Below are 12,779 nucleotides of genomic sequence, written 5' to 3' on the forward strand. Positions count from 1 at the left end.
GAGAGGTTTATTATCGAAATTACGAGAGAGCACATTCCGGGAAGAGATGGGCAACATATTACTACCGCCCACATATATCTCGCGTAATGATCACAACGAAAAGATCCGAGAAATTAGAGCAAATACGGAGACTTACAAGCAGTCGTTCTTCCCACGCACAATTCGTGAATGGAACAGGGAAGGGGGGATCAGATAGTGGTACAATAAGTACCCTCCGCCACACACCGTAAGGTGGCTCGCGGAGTATAGATGTAGATGTAGATGTAGAATATAAAGCAGTCACGTGCTCCGTGTGGCAGCCTGTGTCCTGGTGTCCTTACCGGGCGATGCATCTGATCTTTCTCGAGCTCTCTATGTTCAGTACCCATTACAGTTGAAACAAAGGTGAACACATGTGACATGTTAGACGTAGTGAACGAACAGAACATGTACTCCGCTCTCTTACCGGAACATTTACAGAATGACCATCACACCGTAGGAACGCTTTCCAGAAAAGTGAAGAATAGCACCTAGAGAGGAGCAACCAAGTGGATCCAAATGGGAAGGAATAATTCTATATTCCTATGCTATGCGAAACCTGTCCTTCTGAGTCCGTAGTTTGGATGTTAAACACATAAATTGAAGGCTGCAGCTCTTTCGGGATCTGTCTTAGCGAATCACGAATGACACTCGTATCCTGTTGTTACGATACCAGATGTAGATAATCTGTTCTAGCGGACAGCGGTGAACATGGTCGCAACATCCATGGATGAGCGTTTCGGAACAGCAATTTTGTACCAGCCTTGCAACAAGGGCACCTTAATTTCAAGAAGTGATGCCTTCATCACGTGAAACGTATAAGCTGGTTCTCTTCTTTCACGAAAAATGAGGCGTTTCCTGTCGCATAAATGTACCAGAAACGTTCAATAAGTAATGCAACACTTTTTTTACTGAAAGCAGGTTCGCGTTTGTTTCAGGATTCCAATACACTACATTATTCCCCACCCTTTTGGCTACGGAACCATATTTTGCAACATAATCTCCGTTCAGTACGATGGCCTAACGCCAACTTCCTGGGAGGGCCCGTATGCCCTCATGGGACCACTCTGCTGGTCGTCGTCGGAGGCGACGTCTTGCTGCATCAATAACCTCACCATCATCCAGGTAATGCTTCTCGCGGAGCACTGGGTCAAACAGGGAAGGTACGCGATCCGGGCTGCAAGGCGGGTGAGGGAGAACAGTGCAATGGACGTTTGTGAGCTTCTGCCGGGAGCGCAGACTTGGGTGTGGGTCTTTCGTTGTCACGTAGAAGAAGCAGTTCGTTTGCATTTCTGCCGCGACAAACACTCACTTGAAACTTCCTGGCAGATTAAAACTGTGTGCCGGACCGAGACTCGAACTCTGGACCTTTGCCTTTCGAGGGCAAGTGCTCTACCAACTGAGCTACCCAAGCACGACTGACGCCCCGTCCTCACAGCTTTACATCTGCCAGTACCTCGTCTCCTACCTTCCAAACGGGGCGTGAGTCGTGACTGGGTAGCTCAGTTGGTAGAGCACTTGCCCGCGAAAGGCAAAGGTCCCGATTTCGAGTCTCGGTCCGGCACACAGTTTTAATCTGCCAGGAAGTTTCATATCAGCGCACACTCCGCTGCAGAGTGAAAATCTCATTCTGGAAACACTCAACTTGTTTCTTCAATTTTTGTGTGCGCTTGCGCGCATGTACCAGAATAGGAAACCAAACAAACAACGAATTAGAACGGCAACAGCTAAGTCCACTTCATGTTAAAGAGCATACATACTTTCTAGAACACATTCCAGCTTCATTTCAGGATGGATAATGCATCCACTAAACAGCCATAACCAAACTATCCGTCAATTATGATGCTTAAAATTTTATTTTCAACTGTTTTCCAAGACTATCGTTTAGATCCTTCCTCTAATAACCAGCGCACAAGCAAAATACTGCAGATAAGAGTTAATTTTGCTGATCGTTTCGCTAGGTCAGAAACTCGCGAACTCATTTGAGTGGTAGCTGTGATTAATATCGGTTTCATAATAAGCCAGACAGCGTGCCGCGGCATTTGACCCCTGACTGACGTGGCGGCGCGATGCTGTACGGCCGGGCGAGAAATACTAGGCAGGTTCCAGAAGTCAGCAGATGCGCACACTAACTGCAGCCCGCTACTGGCCCCAGTAGAATGGCGACACTCGTTTGAGGCGCTGCAATGGATAAAATCGAGTATCGTGCCGCGATCAAGTTCCTGACAAAAGAACATCTTGCACCAGCAGAAATCAAAGTCCGCTTGGATGGTGTTTAAGATGTGCTCCCCCTTCGTACTCCACAGTAAAGGAATGGTCTAAACAATTTAGTCTAGGGAAAGGGAGCGTTGCTGAGTATTCACATGATGATCGACCGTCTAAGGAGGTGTCTGAGGGAACCATCGCTATTCTTGACAGTGAGTTTCTGAGTGACAGACGGCTGTAATCCCAGGAAACTGGAGGAAGGTTAGGGTTATCTAAAACAACCTTCTCCAGATCATCCATGATCATTTGCACACGATAAAGGTGGGTGCAAGATGGCTGCCCAGATTTCTCTCTGCAGTGAAGAAGGAGCAGCGGGTGACTTGTTGCACAGAGTTCTTTGGGGCTGTTCCGTGGCGACCAGAAAGATGAACCGGAATCCATTCTTACAGGAAATGGAACTATGGCTTTTTATTATGACGCTCTTTCCAAACGAGAAACTCTTGAATTGGACAAACGAGGTGAAGCTCCACCAAGAAAGGTGAAGGTCACTCAATCCACGAAGAATGTCGTAGCAACGGTCTTCTGAACTCTATAGGACTTCTCTAAATGATTTCAAAGAAAGGAGCACCACTGTGAAGACGGCCGGTGTGGCCTTGCGGTTCTAGGCGCTTCAGTCTGGAACCGCGTGACCGCTACGGTCGCAGGTTCGAATCCTGCCTCGGGCATGGATGTGTGTGATGTCCTTAGGTTAGTTAGGTTTAAGTAGTTCTAAGTTCTAGGGGACTGATGACCACAGATGTTAAGTCCCATAGTACTCAGAGCCATTTGAACCATTGTGAAAGCACAATACCATGCTTCGCTTCTGCACAAATTACGCTACTCCGTAAAAACTGAAGAGGCGAGGAAGGTTGCCACGTGCTGTTCGTCTTCTCCATGACAATGCGCCAATGCAAACGGTGGCAGTTGCGAAGCTGCAGTAAAGTAATGTGGCTTCCATGAGAATGACTACCCACCCTATAGTCCAGACCTAGACTCGAGTCTCTACTCTCTCTCTCATCTCCAAACAGCAGAAATATCATCGAGGGAGGAAATTTGATGGTGAAGTGAAAGCAGCTCTAACGGGACATTTTGCCGATAGGGAATCAGATTGCTTTTTGAGAGGCTTAGAATTGTTAATTCACAGATGTGAAAAGTGTATTGAAATAAAGGGTTGTTGTTGTTGTTGTTGTTGTGGTCTTCAGTCCTGAGACTGGTTTGATGCAGCTCTCCATGCTACTCTATCCTGTGCAAGCTTCTTCATGTCCCAGTACCTACTGCAACCTACATCCTTCTGAATCTGCTTAGTGTATTGATCTCTTGGTCTCCCTCTACGATTTTTACCCTCCACGCTGCCCTCCAATGCTAAATTTGTGATCCCTTGATGCCTCAAAACATGTCCTACCAACCGATCCCTTCTTCTAGTCAAGTTGTGCCACAATCTTCTCTTCTCCCCAATCCTATTCAATACCTCCTCATTAGTTACGTGATCTACCCACCTTATCTTCAGCATTCTTCTGTAGCACCACATTTCGAAAGCTTCTATTCTCTTCTTGTCCAAACTGGTTATCGTCCATGTTTCACTTCCATACATGGCTACACTCCATACAAATACTTTCAGAAACGACTTCCTGACACTTAAATCTATACTCGATGTTAACAAATTTCTCTTCTTCAGAAACGATTTCCTTGCCATTGCCAGTCTACATTTTATATCCTCTCTACTTCGACCATCATCAGTTATTTTACTCCCTAAATAGCAAAACTCCTTTACTACTTTTAAGTGTCTCATTTCCTAATCTAATTCCCTCAGGTACAGCCAACTTAATTCGACTACATTCCATTATCCTCGTTTTGCTTTTGTTGATGTTCATCTTATATCCTCCTTTCAAGGCACTGTCCATTCCGTTCAACTGTTCTTCCAAGTCCTTTGCTGTCTCTGACAGAATTACAATGTCATCGGCGAACCTCAAAGTTTTTACTATTTCTCCATGAATTTTAATACCTACTCCGAATTTTTCTTTTGTTTCCTTTACTGTTTGCTCAATATACAGATTGAATAACATCGGGGAGAGGCTACAACCCTGTCTCACTCCTTTCCCAACCACTGCTTCCCTTTCATGCCCCTCGACTCATAACTGCCATCTGGTTTCTGTACAAATTGTAAATAGCCTTTCGCTCCCTGTATTTTACCCCTGCCACCTTCAGAATTTGAAAGAGAGTATTCCAGTTAACGTTGTCAAAAGCTTTCTCTAAGTCTACAAATGCTAGAAACGTAGGTTTGTCTTTTCTTAATCTTTCTTCTAAGATAAATCGTAAGGTTAGTATTGCCTCACGTGTTCCAACATTTCTACGGAATCCAAACTGATCTTCCCCGAGATCCGCTTCTACCAGTTTTTCCATTCGTCTGTAAAAATAAAGGGTGATAACGTTGAAAAAATAGCATCGTTGTTTTATTTTTATATCTTTGAAAACGTAGTCAGGCCGGAAACTTTCGGAACCTACCTCGTTTATCTTGTCTTCAGGCGCTCTCGTCTGGGCTCTTGAGGTGTTGTGTGGTGTTGAGTAGAGCGCTTCAGAGCCGGTGTGTGCTGTACACCGCCCATCCCCTGGTGCAACGGGTCCAAGAAAGCTGTCACTGGCTCACTCTTGCTGGAGCCACAGTGATGTTTATGTGGTTCCCGCCACGTTAGCCTGTTTACAGCAAACGAGGCCGCTGACACTGTTACCGAGGCTGCAGTCCTGCCTCTGCCCGCTTGTTCTTCCATCCCTCCGACGACCTCTGTGTCGCCGTCTGTCAGCAGGTGGCGTCACTTTGGCGTCGCCACTGGTCTTCCCGTAATGGGAAACAAGCGTCGGTGAATTCTGTCCGAGCGGCTTAACCTACCTCCTCTCGGGGCGAGAAGATCATTTTAGCTAGGTAGCGTATTGGGCACTGTCTTTTTAGCCGCCGCCATTTGTTAAGTTGTGCTCCCCCACTACTTCGTGTTTATTGTCATCAACCTTTGACAGTTCGCCCTTTTTTAACCACTTACTTTCTAATTTATATAGGTTGACTGTTACACAGAAGAAACCAGCAACTAGCCACTTTTTACAGTGCTATTTATTTATTTAAACAGCGCCGTTACCGGTTTCGAAACGGCAGGTTCAGCTTCAGGCGGCTGGTTCACGTTAAGATAAATTTTACATCAGCTTTCGCTTTTCGTTTTCCCATCTGATGAAATTTCCTTGCGGTGGTGGTGCCTTACAACCAAAACAAGATGTGAGAGAATGTCTTTTTAACTATAATTGTGCCTCACAACGATTTTAAGTGATGTTAACAAATACTTAAAGGAAAGACGTTTGGGCTACTTACGATTAAAAATACACACCATTATGTTCCAGTGCAAACTGCTTGTGATCTTGCAGCAGCGAAAACGGTATAAAAAGAGTGCATCATACTGTTTTCAATGCTGGAAAATTACAAGCACTCTGCACTGCATCATAATGGCTCGACTTTTTCATCGTAAGTAACCGAAAATTCTTCTCTTTAATAACTACGCGCTTTAAATAAATAAATAGCGTTTGAAAAAGTGGTTGGTTGGTTGGTTGGTTTAAAAGAGGGGCTGGGGGAGGCACCAAACTGCCAGGTCATCGGTCCCTCGTTCCGATTAAAATAATTCCACAAGGGTGGGAGTAAAATAATAGAGACATACAAAACACAGTTGGAAGAAAGGAGAAAACCACAACAATCACAGGAGGACAACAAACACTAAAATGGACAAAATCGGACAAGAAAACCACACAGAGACGCACGAAACATGTACAAAGGATCAAAACAAGAGAGCATATTACCACGGCTGGCTGACCATGATAATAAAAAGAGAAGCCAGCCACTTTGCAACACATTAAACAGGGCTTAACAACTGGCCGGTTTTGAGCGCGAGTACTCGCGTCTGCTCAGGCACGTGCTCGCGAGCAGCTGCAAGGTCGTGGAGTACGGAGGGTGGGGAGGGAGGGGAAATGCGCGCACGTTTGAATAGGGCCGCAGCGTGCCTATTGAATTCGCGCCGACTGTGTAACGTTTAAAGTACTACGATCAGCTCTTAACAGTCACTTCGCTGGTTAAGAATCACGTGAAGTCGCCGTTGTGTAACCCCAACCATGCTTTCGCAGTTCAACCCCCATTGGGAGGAATTGCATCTGTTTACTGAAAAAGATGGTGTTGCAAAATGTTTAGTATGTCACAAAACACTGAATTCTTTTACGAAATTTAATTTGCAGCGACATTATATGTCGTACCACGCGAAAGACTACGGACGTGGAAAATGTGATTGACCAGATCGTGCACAGGAAGTTATTAAACATAAAAGGAAGCTATCCGAAGAAGACCTGGACGACGAAGAAAAATCAACTGAGGCATCTCTCAGAGTGGGTTACAAAATTGCTTTGCTTTTAGCAAAATCCCTGCGCTCCTTAACTGATGGCGATTTAATAAAAGAATGTTTGGTATTTGCAGCGGAACATTTGTGTCCATCTCAAGTTGAACAGTTTCGGATTGTGCCATTATCTAACATGACCATTATGCGTCGCATACAGGACATGGCAGACGACGTCCAGAGCCAGCTTGCAAATATCTGTAAAGATTTTATGGCGTATTCTCTAGCTCTGGACGAAAGTGTTGATATCACTGGAACAGCGCAGCTTGCCATATTTATTAGAGGTGTTAACAGAGATCTTCAGGTGAGGGAGGAGCTCCTCGATGTAGTAGCCATCAAGAGCACTACAACCGGGGGTGATATTTTAACTAGTGTTGAAGAAAGTGTTGAAAATATAGGATTGTCGTGGAATTCTTTAGTTTCAGTGTCTACAGATGGTAGAGGCATACACTAAGCTAATAGAATTATGTGGCACGTGTACATTCTCCTTTATTTGTTTCATTTGTCGCAGTAATAATTCGTGAGTGATATCCCAGCAGGTTGCCGCGGATTTACATTGACTGGCGGCAGCTGCTGTGTGCCCCACGTGACTCTCCCCACTCTCGGCTCTGGTCCGGTAGTGGGGGTAGCGTGCTCGCGCTGCTCCGTGCTCGCGCCTTGCTGCTCACAGCTTGCTCCGCGAGCACGTATGTTGTGAAGCCCTGCATTAAAACCTCCACCCTAAAAGTCCTAGAGTGGAGGACACACAGGGACAAAGGACATGCGCTAAAACTTAGATCAAATGATAAAACCCACCCTCACGAATAAAACGTAAAACTAAAGCTGCTGTTGAGGCACTGTCGCCCGACACTGAAGGTAGGGTGCTGGAAAAGTTAAAAGTCCGCCGCAGAGCGGCTAAAAGTGGGCAGTCCAGCAAGAGGTGGACGACGATCATTTGTGAACCACAGCGATACCGAGGTGGGTCCTCGCGATAGAGGAGGTAACCATGCGTTAGCCACGTATGGCCAATGCTGGGGGGTAGTTCTCCGACGCAGACGTACCCAAAAAGACGTGTGATCTTCGTCCAGACTTGGGAAGGTGACGTGTGGCACCCAATGGTCGACACGTACCTCTCCAAACACCCCTGTTTCCGTCGTTTTATAAGCAGGCAAACTCTGGCACAGAGCCGCTTGAAGGCTATTAGGCGCTTTTGGGAAAGGTGCCACTTATGTCGCTGTAGAGCTCGCCGACGCTCTTTAATATAAATAGTGGCTGGTTGCTATTATTTTCTACGTAAGAGTCAACCTATATTTTGTACACAGCCACGGGCTCAGAATGTCAGGTTTCGACAAAATAGCTTTCTAATTTATGCTTGACATATGGGTTATCAGCCATTTTAGAGAACCATGTGCGGGCTGTCGACCGCGTTTTAGTTTTTATCTGTCGTTGCGATATGGCGAAGGACATTTATTTCAGGACCTCCGTTGTCTCTATGGCGTCTTTTATGGCCTTTTGTCCAAGAAAGTACCTGTTTTTTAGGTCTTTCCTTCCGTCGATTGGGCTTCAGGTACAGTCGTTTTTAATTCCTTTTTTCATCTTCGTATTCTACGGTTCTAACATGGGCGCGTAAGACCTTAGTTGCTTTCCCGCCTTAAAACAAAACAAATGGCCCTCATGAAGCCCTTCGATCTTTTCACAAACAAATATTCTATTGGGATTTATGAATGAAAAGCCTGCTGCTTAATCCTTCCATATACACACAATGTAGACGGTCTTAGTCCTGTCTCTTTCGTGCGGCTGCGCTGAACTAGTAATTAAGCCCACCGGAAAAAATTTAGTCAGCCCAAAGCCTCTACAGAAGGCGTAGCGATCGAGTGACGAGTTCGGCCGAACGCGCACTGCCTCTACGTGAGCATAAGACAGCGGAAATCGGTGAAACACTTGTGTTTCAGGTGGACAGTGTACCTAAACATCGGTAAATGTAAGGACGTGACACAGTATCGAAAAGGTGCAATCGTGTCTGGCCGTGCCCATTGCCTTGCGGTGTGTGAGTGAAGTTGCTGGATTTGTTGGCGTTTCGTCGCGGACCGTTCAACTTGTCTACAATCAGTAATGTAACACGCGTGGTCACGAACATGACATCATAATTGTGATCGGAAAAAAGATCCTGACAGAGGAATCAAAGATGCGTTTCACGGCTTGTGAATCTAAATCGCTTACATATCCAACAGAAATTACTGCGGGCAGTGAATGCAGGTCCACTCCAACCTGTTAGCGAGAAAACCGCATGCAAGCAACATTTTGTATCGGTCACCTCACAAGGGGACATTGCTTACACAGGCTCATAAAGACGACAACAGCAAAGTTCGTCGGGCTGGAAGACTGTGCAACTGATTTTCTCAACACTCCTCCACTCTGTTACATCACGATTGGCCTGCGATATCACCTCACTTGATCCCCACAGAACATCTGTGGGAAATGTCGGAACAGCAACAGCGGGTAAAACGCCAACATGAGGCTCGCCGCAATTTGGTGGAACTGCGCGATGAAATCCTCAGCGAGTTACTTAACCTGGATGCGATGTATCTCCATAATCTTGTGCACTCAGTTCTGAACCGAATCCAGGCGGTTATCAAATCCACGTGTGGAATTGCGAGTCCACGGTCTTAAATGATGCTTGTAATCATTTCTTTTTTTTTTGTCCGGTGAGCTTATTTCCACATGCAAGTATGTGGTACATATCATTCTAATTTTACTTTTGTTGCCCGCCGTCTTCATGGCACTCCGATTTTAACGGACAGCAATATGTTGTTGTTGTTGTTGTTGTTGTTGTTGTTGTCTTCAGTCCTAAGACTGGTTTGATGCAGCTCTCCATGCTACTCTATCCTGTGCAAACTTCTTCATCTCCCAGTACCTACTGCAGCCTACATCCTTATGAATCTGCTTAGTGTATTCATCTCTTGGTCTCCCTCTACGATTTTCACCCTCCACGCTGCCCTCCAATGCTAAATTTGTGATCCCTTGATGCCTCAAAACACGTCCTACCAACCGATCCCTTCTTCTAGTCAAGTTGTGCCACAAACTTCTCTTCTCCCCAATCCTATTCAATACCTCCTCATTAGTTACGTGATCTACCCACCTTATCTTCAGCATTCTTCTGTAGCATCACATTTCGAAAGCTTCTATTCTCTTCTTGTCCAAACTGGTTATCGTCCATGTTTCACTTCCATACATGGCTACACTCCATACAAATACTTTCAGAAACGACTTCCTGACACTTAAATCTATACTCGATGTTAACAAATTTCTCTTCTTCAGAAACGATTTCCTTGCCATTGCCAGTCTACATTTTATATCCACTCTACTTCGACCATCATCGGTTATTTTGCTCCCCAAATAGCAAAACTCCTTTACTACTTTAAGTGTCTCATTTCCTAATCTAATCCCCTCAGCATAACCCCATTTAATTTGACTACATTCCATTATTCTCGTTTTGCTTTTGTTTATGTTCATCTTATATCCTCCTTTCAAGACACTGTCCATTCCGTTCAACTGCTCTTCCAAGTCCTTTGCTGTCTCTGACAGAATTACAATGTCATCGGCGAACCTCAAAGTTTTTACTTCTTCTCCATGAATTTTAATACCTACTCCGAATTTTTCTTTTGTTTCCTTTATTGCTTGCTCAATATACAGATTGAATAACATAGAGGATAGGCTACAACCCTGTCTCACTCCTTTCCCAACCACAGATTCTCTTTCATGCCCCTCGACTCTCATAACTGCCATCTGGTTTCTGTACAAATTATAAATAGCCTTTCGCTCCCTGTATTTTACCCCTGCCACCTTCAGAATTTGAAAGAGAGTATTCCAGTTAACGTTGTCAAAAGCTTTCTCTAAGTCTACAAATGCTAGAAACGTACGTTTGCCTTTTCTTAATTTTTCTTCTAAGATAAGTCGTAAGGTTAGTATTGCCTCACGTGTTCCAACATTTCTACGGAATCCAAACTGATCTTCCCCGAGGTCCGCTTCTACCAGTTTTTCCATTCGTCTGTAAATAATTCGCGTTAGTATTTTGCAGCTGTGACTTATTAAACTGATCGTTCGGTAATTTTCACATCTGTCAACACCTGCTTTCTTTGTGATTGGAATTATTATATTCTTCTTGAAGTCTGTGGGTATTTCGCCTGTCTCATACATCTTGCTCACCAGATGGTAGAGTTTTGTCATGACTGGCTCTCCCAAGGCCATCAGTAGTTCTAATGGAATGTTGTCTACTCCCGGGGCCTTGTTTCGACTCAGGTCTTTCAGTGCTCTGTCAAACTCTTCACGCAGTATCTTATCTCCCATTTCATCTTCATCTACATCCTCTTCCATTTCCATAATATTGTCCTCAAGTACATCGCCCTTGTTTCTACATTCCTAGGTAGTTAGTTGAATTTCACATTTGATTGATTTATCTAGTAACCGAAGTTTAATGGCTTCCTTTTACCACACTTTTCATTATTTAGGGTCATTTGCCGATTTTCGCATCTTATAAATATCTTTTCTAAATCGTTTTGCAATTTGCTTTGATCTTCTGATGACTTTACTTGATGATGAACGGCAACACTAGCTGCAAAGAGCCTTAGACGGTTGCTCAGATTGTTCCTAAATCGTTATATAGATAAGCGACAGCAGAGAACATATAACACTGCCTTGAGGAACGCAAGAAATCACTTCTATTTTACTCGGTGACTTTCCGTCAGTTATTACGAACTGTGACCTCTCTGACAGGTAGTCATTAATCCAATCACGTAACGGAGACGATATTCCATAAGCTACAATGTCAAAAGTCTTCTGGAAATATAGAAATACGGAATCAATTTACAGGACCCTCGCTGCGGGAGCGCGAAAACTAAAACACATGCAGAAAAAGCAGAAAAATGACACGTATCACTGCACAGACAATGTCACGAAGCTCGACTGTAATACGCGCCGTGGTGTAGTTACAGAACGGGGCGGCATGTATAGGAATCATACGCTCATATTGTCACATCGAATTATTTCGCCCCTGGAGACAGGCAACCCAGTGAACAGATTTCCAAAGCTGACTGCTGTCGCGACTTCCCGGGCGATTCGTGTGAGGGACTTCAATGAACTGCACGCACGTATTGATGTTTGCTGCACCATAAACGGTGCCTGAATTAAGCACCTATAATGTGCGTTGGAAACTTGCAGAGATGCTCTCTTCCCACTGATGTGTGTATTTTCATTACAACTTGTAGTTCTCGCACGCTTGTGTTCTGAAATCGTGGAGGTACTTACGAATAGCCCTGTACATATTGGATAAAGCGCACGTTAACTGAATTGTATTGCAATGTAGGCTCGCGAAATGTACACGTCTACGTTCATACTATGCAAGCCACCTTACGGTGTATGGTTCAATTGGCTCTGAGCACTATGGGAACTTAGAACTACTTAAACCTAACTAACCTAAGGACATCACACACATCCATGCCCGAGGCAGGATTCGAACCTGCGACCGCAGCAGTCCCGCGGTTCCGGACGGCCACCGCGGCCGGCGCACGCTTGCACAGGCTATGAATGTACCAGCATTTCACATTTGCAATGGCTTATATTGCACTTACATTAGCCTGTGATCTTGCAATGTTAATGAAATATGTTACCTAAACAAGTGTATTCCCAAAATTTCTACATTCAACATTAATTATTTTTCGGTGTTGCGATTTTTGTCCGTCAGAGTACTTTAAGAACTGCAGTGGCAGACACTACAACAGCAACAATGTGCACTGCGGGCGGTCTTTCTTCGAGTAACTATTTCTGAGGAATTTAATAATTCTTAAATGCATATTTAAATGCATGCAAGCTCTCAATAGCACACGACCAAATTAAGACCTTACGCTGGAACCTTTTCACTGTCATACTGATATCCTGTGGGCCCTGCAGGGAGCCATGCATTCGCGAAGTATGGCGGACAAGGCTACTAGCGTGACGTCACAAGTTGGTTGCGGGGCCCGAGTTCTGCTTGTGACATCTCACAGTGGCTGTCCTCGGAATACTAAGGGTGCTTCCAGAATGGAGTCCCGCAAGGTTCGTTCTTGAATCCCCTCCCATTCAACTGGT

At 44.8% G+C, this 12,779-nt stretch overlaps 2 protein-coding genes and 1 non-coding gene across 5 annotated transcripts in view; 1 reads left to right on the forward strand and 2 right to left on the reverse strand.

Annotated features, from left to right (window-relative positions):
• LOC126198920 (zinc transporter 1) overlaps positions 1-12,779 on the reverse strand; it is a 700,140-nt gene that overhangs the window by 613,421 nt on the left and 73,940 nt on the right. The window lies entirely within an intron of this gene.
• The window catches only part of LOC126198919 (protein SPT2 homolog), a 604,823-nt gene that overhangs the window by 354,173 nt on the left and 237,871 nt on the right, over positions 1-12,779 (forward strand). The window lies entirely within an intron of this gene.
• On the reverse strand, positions 1,359-1,433 carry Trnas-cga (transfer RNA serine (anticodon CGA)). Its single transcript has one exon. It is a non-coding gene; the product is annotated as a tRNA-Ser (tRNA).

This window comes from Schistocerca nitens, chromosome 8 (assembly GCF_023898315.1).
Source record: "Schistocerca nitens isolate TAMUIC-IGC-003100 chromosome 8, iqSchNite1.1, whole genome shotgun sequence".
Lineage (NCBI taxonomy): Eukaryota > Metazoa > Arthropoda > Insecta > Orthoptera > Acrididae > Schistocerca > Schistocerca nitens.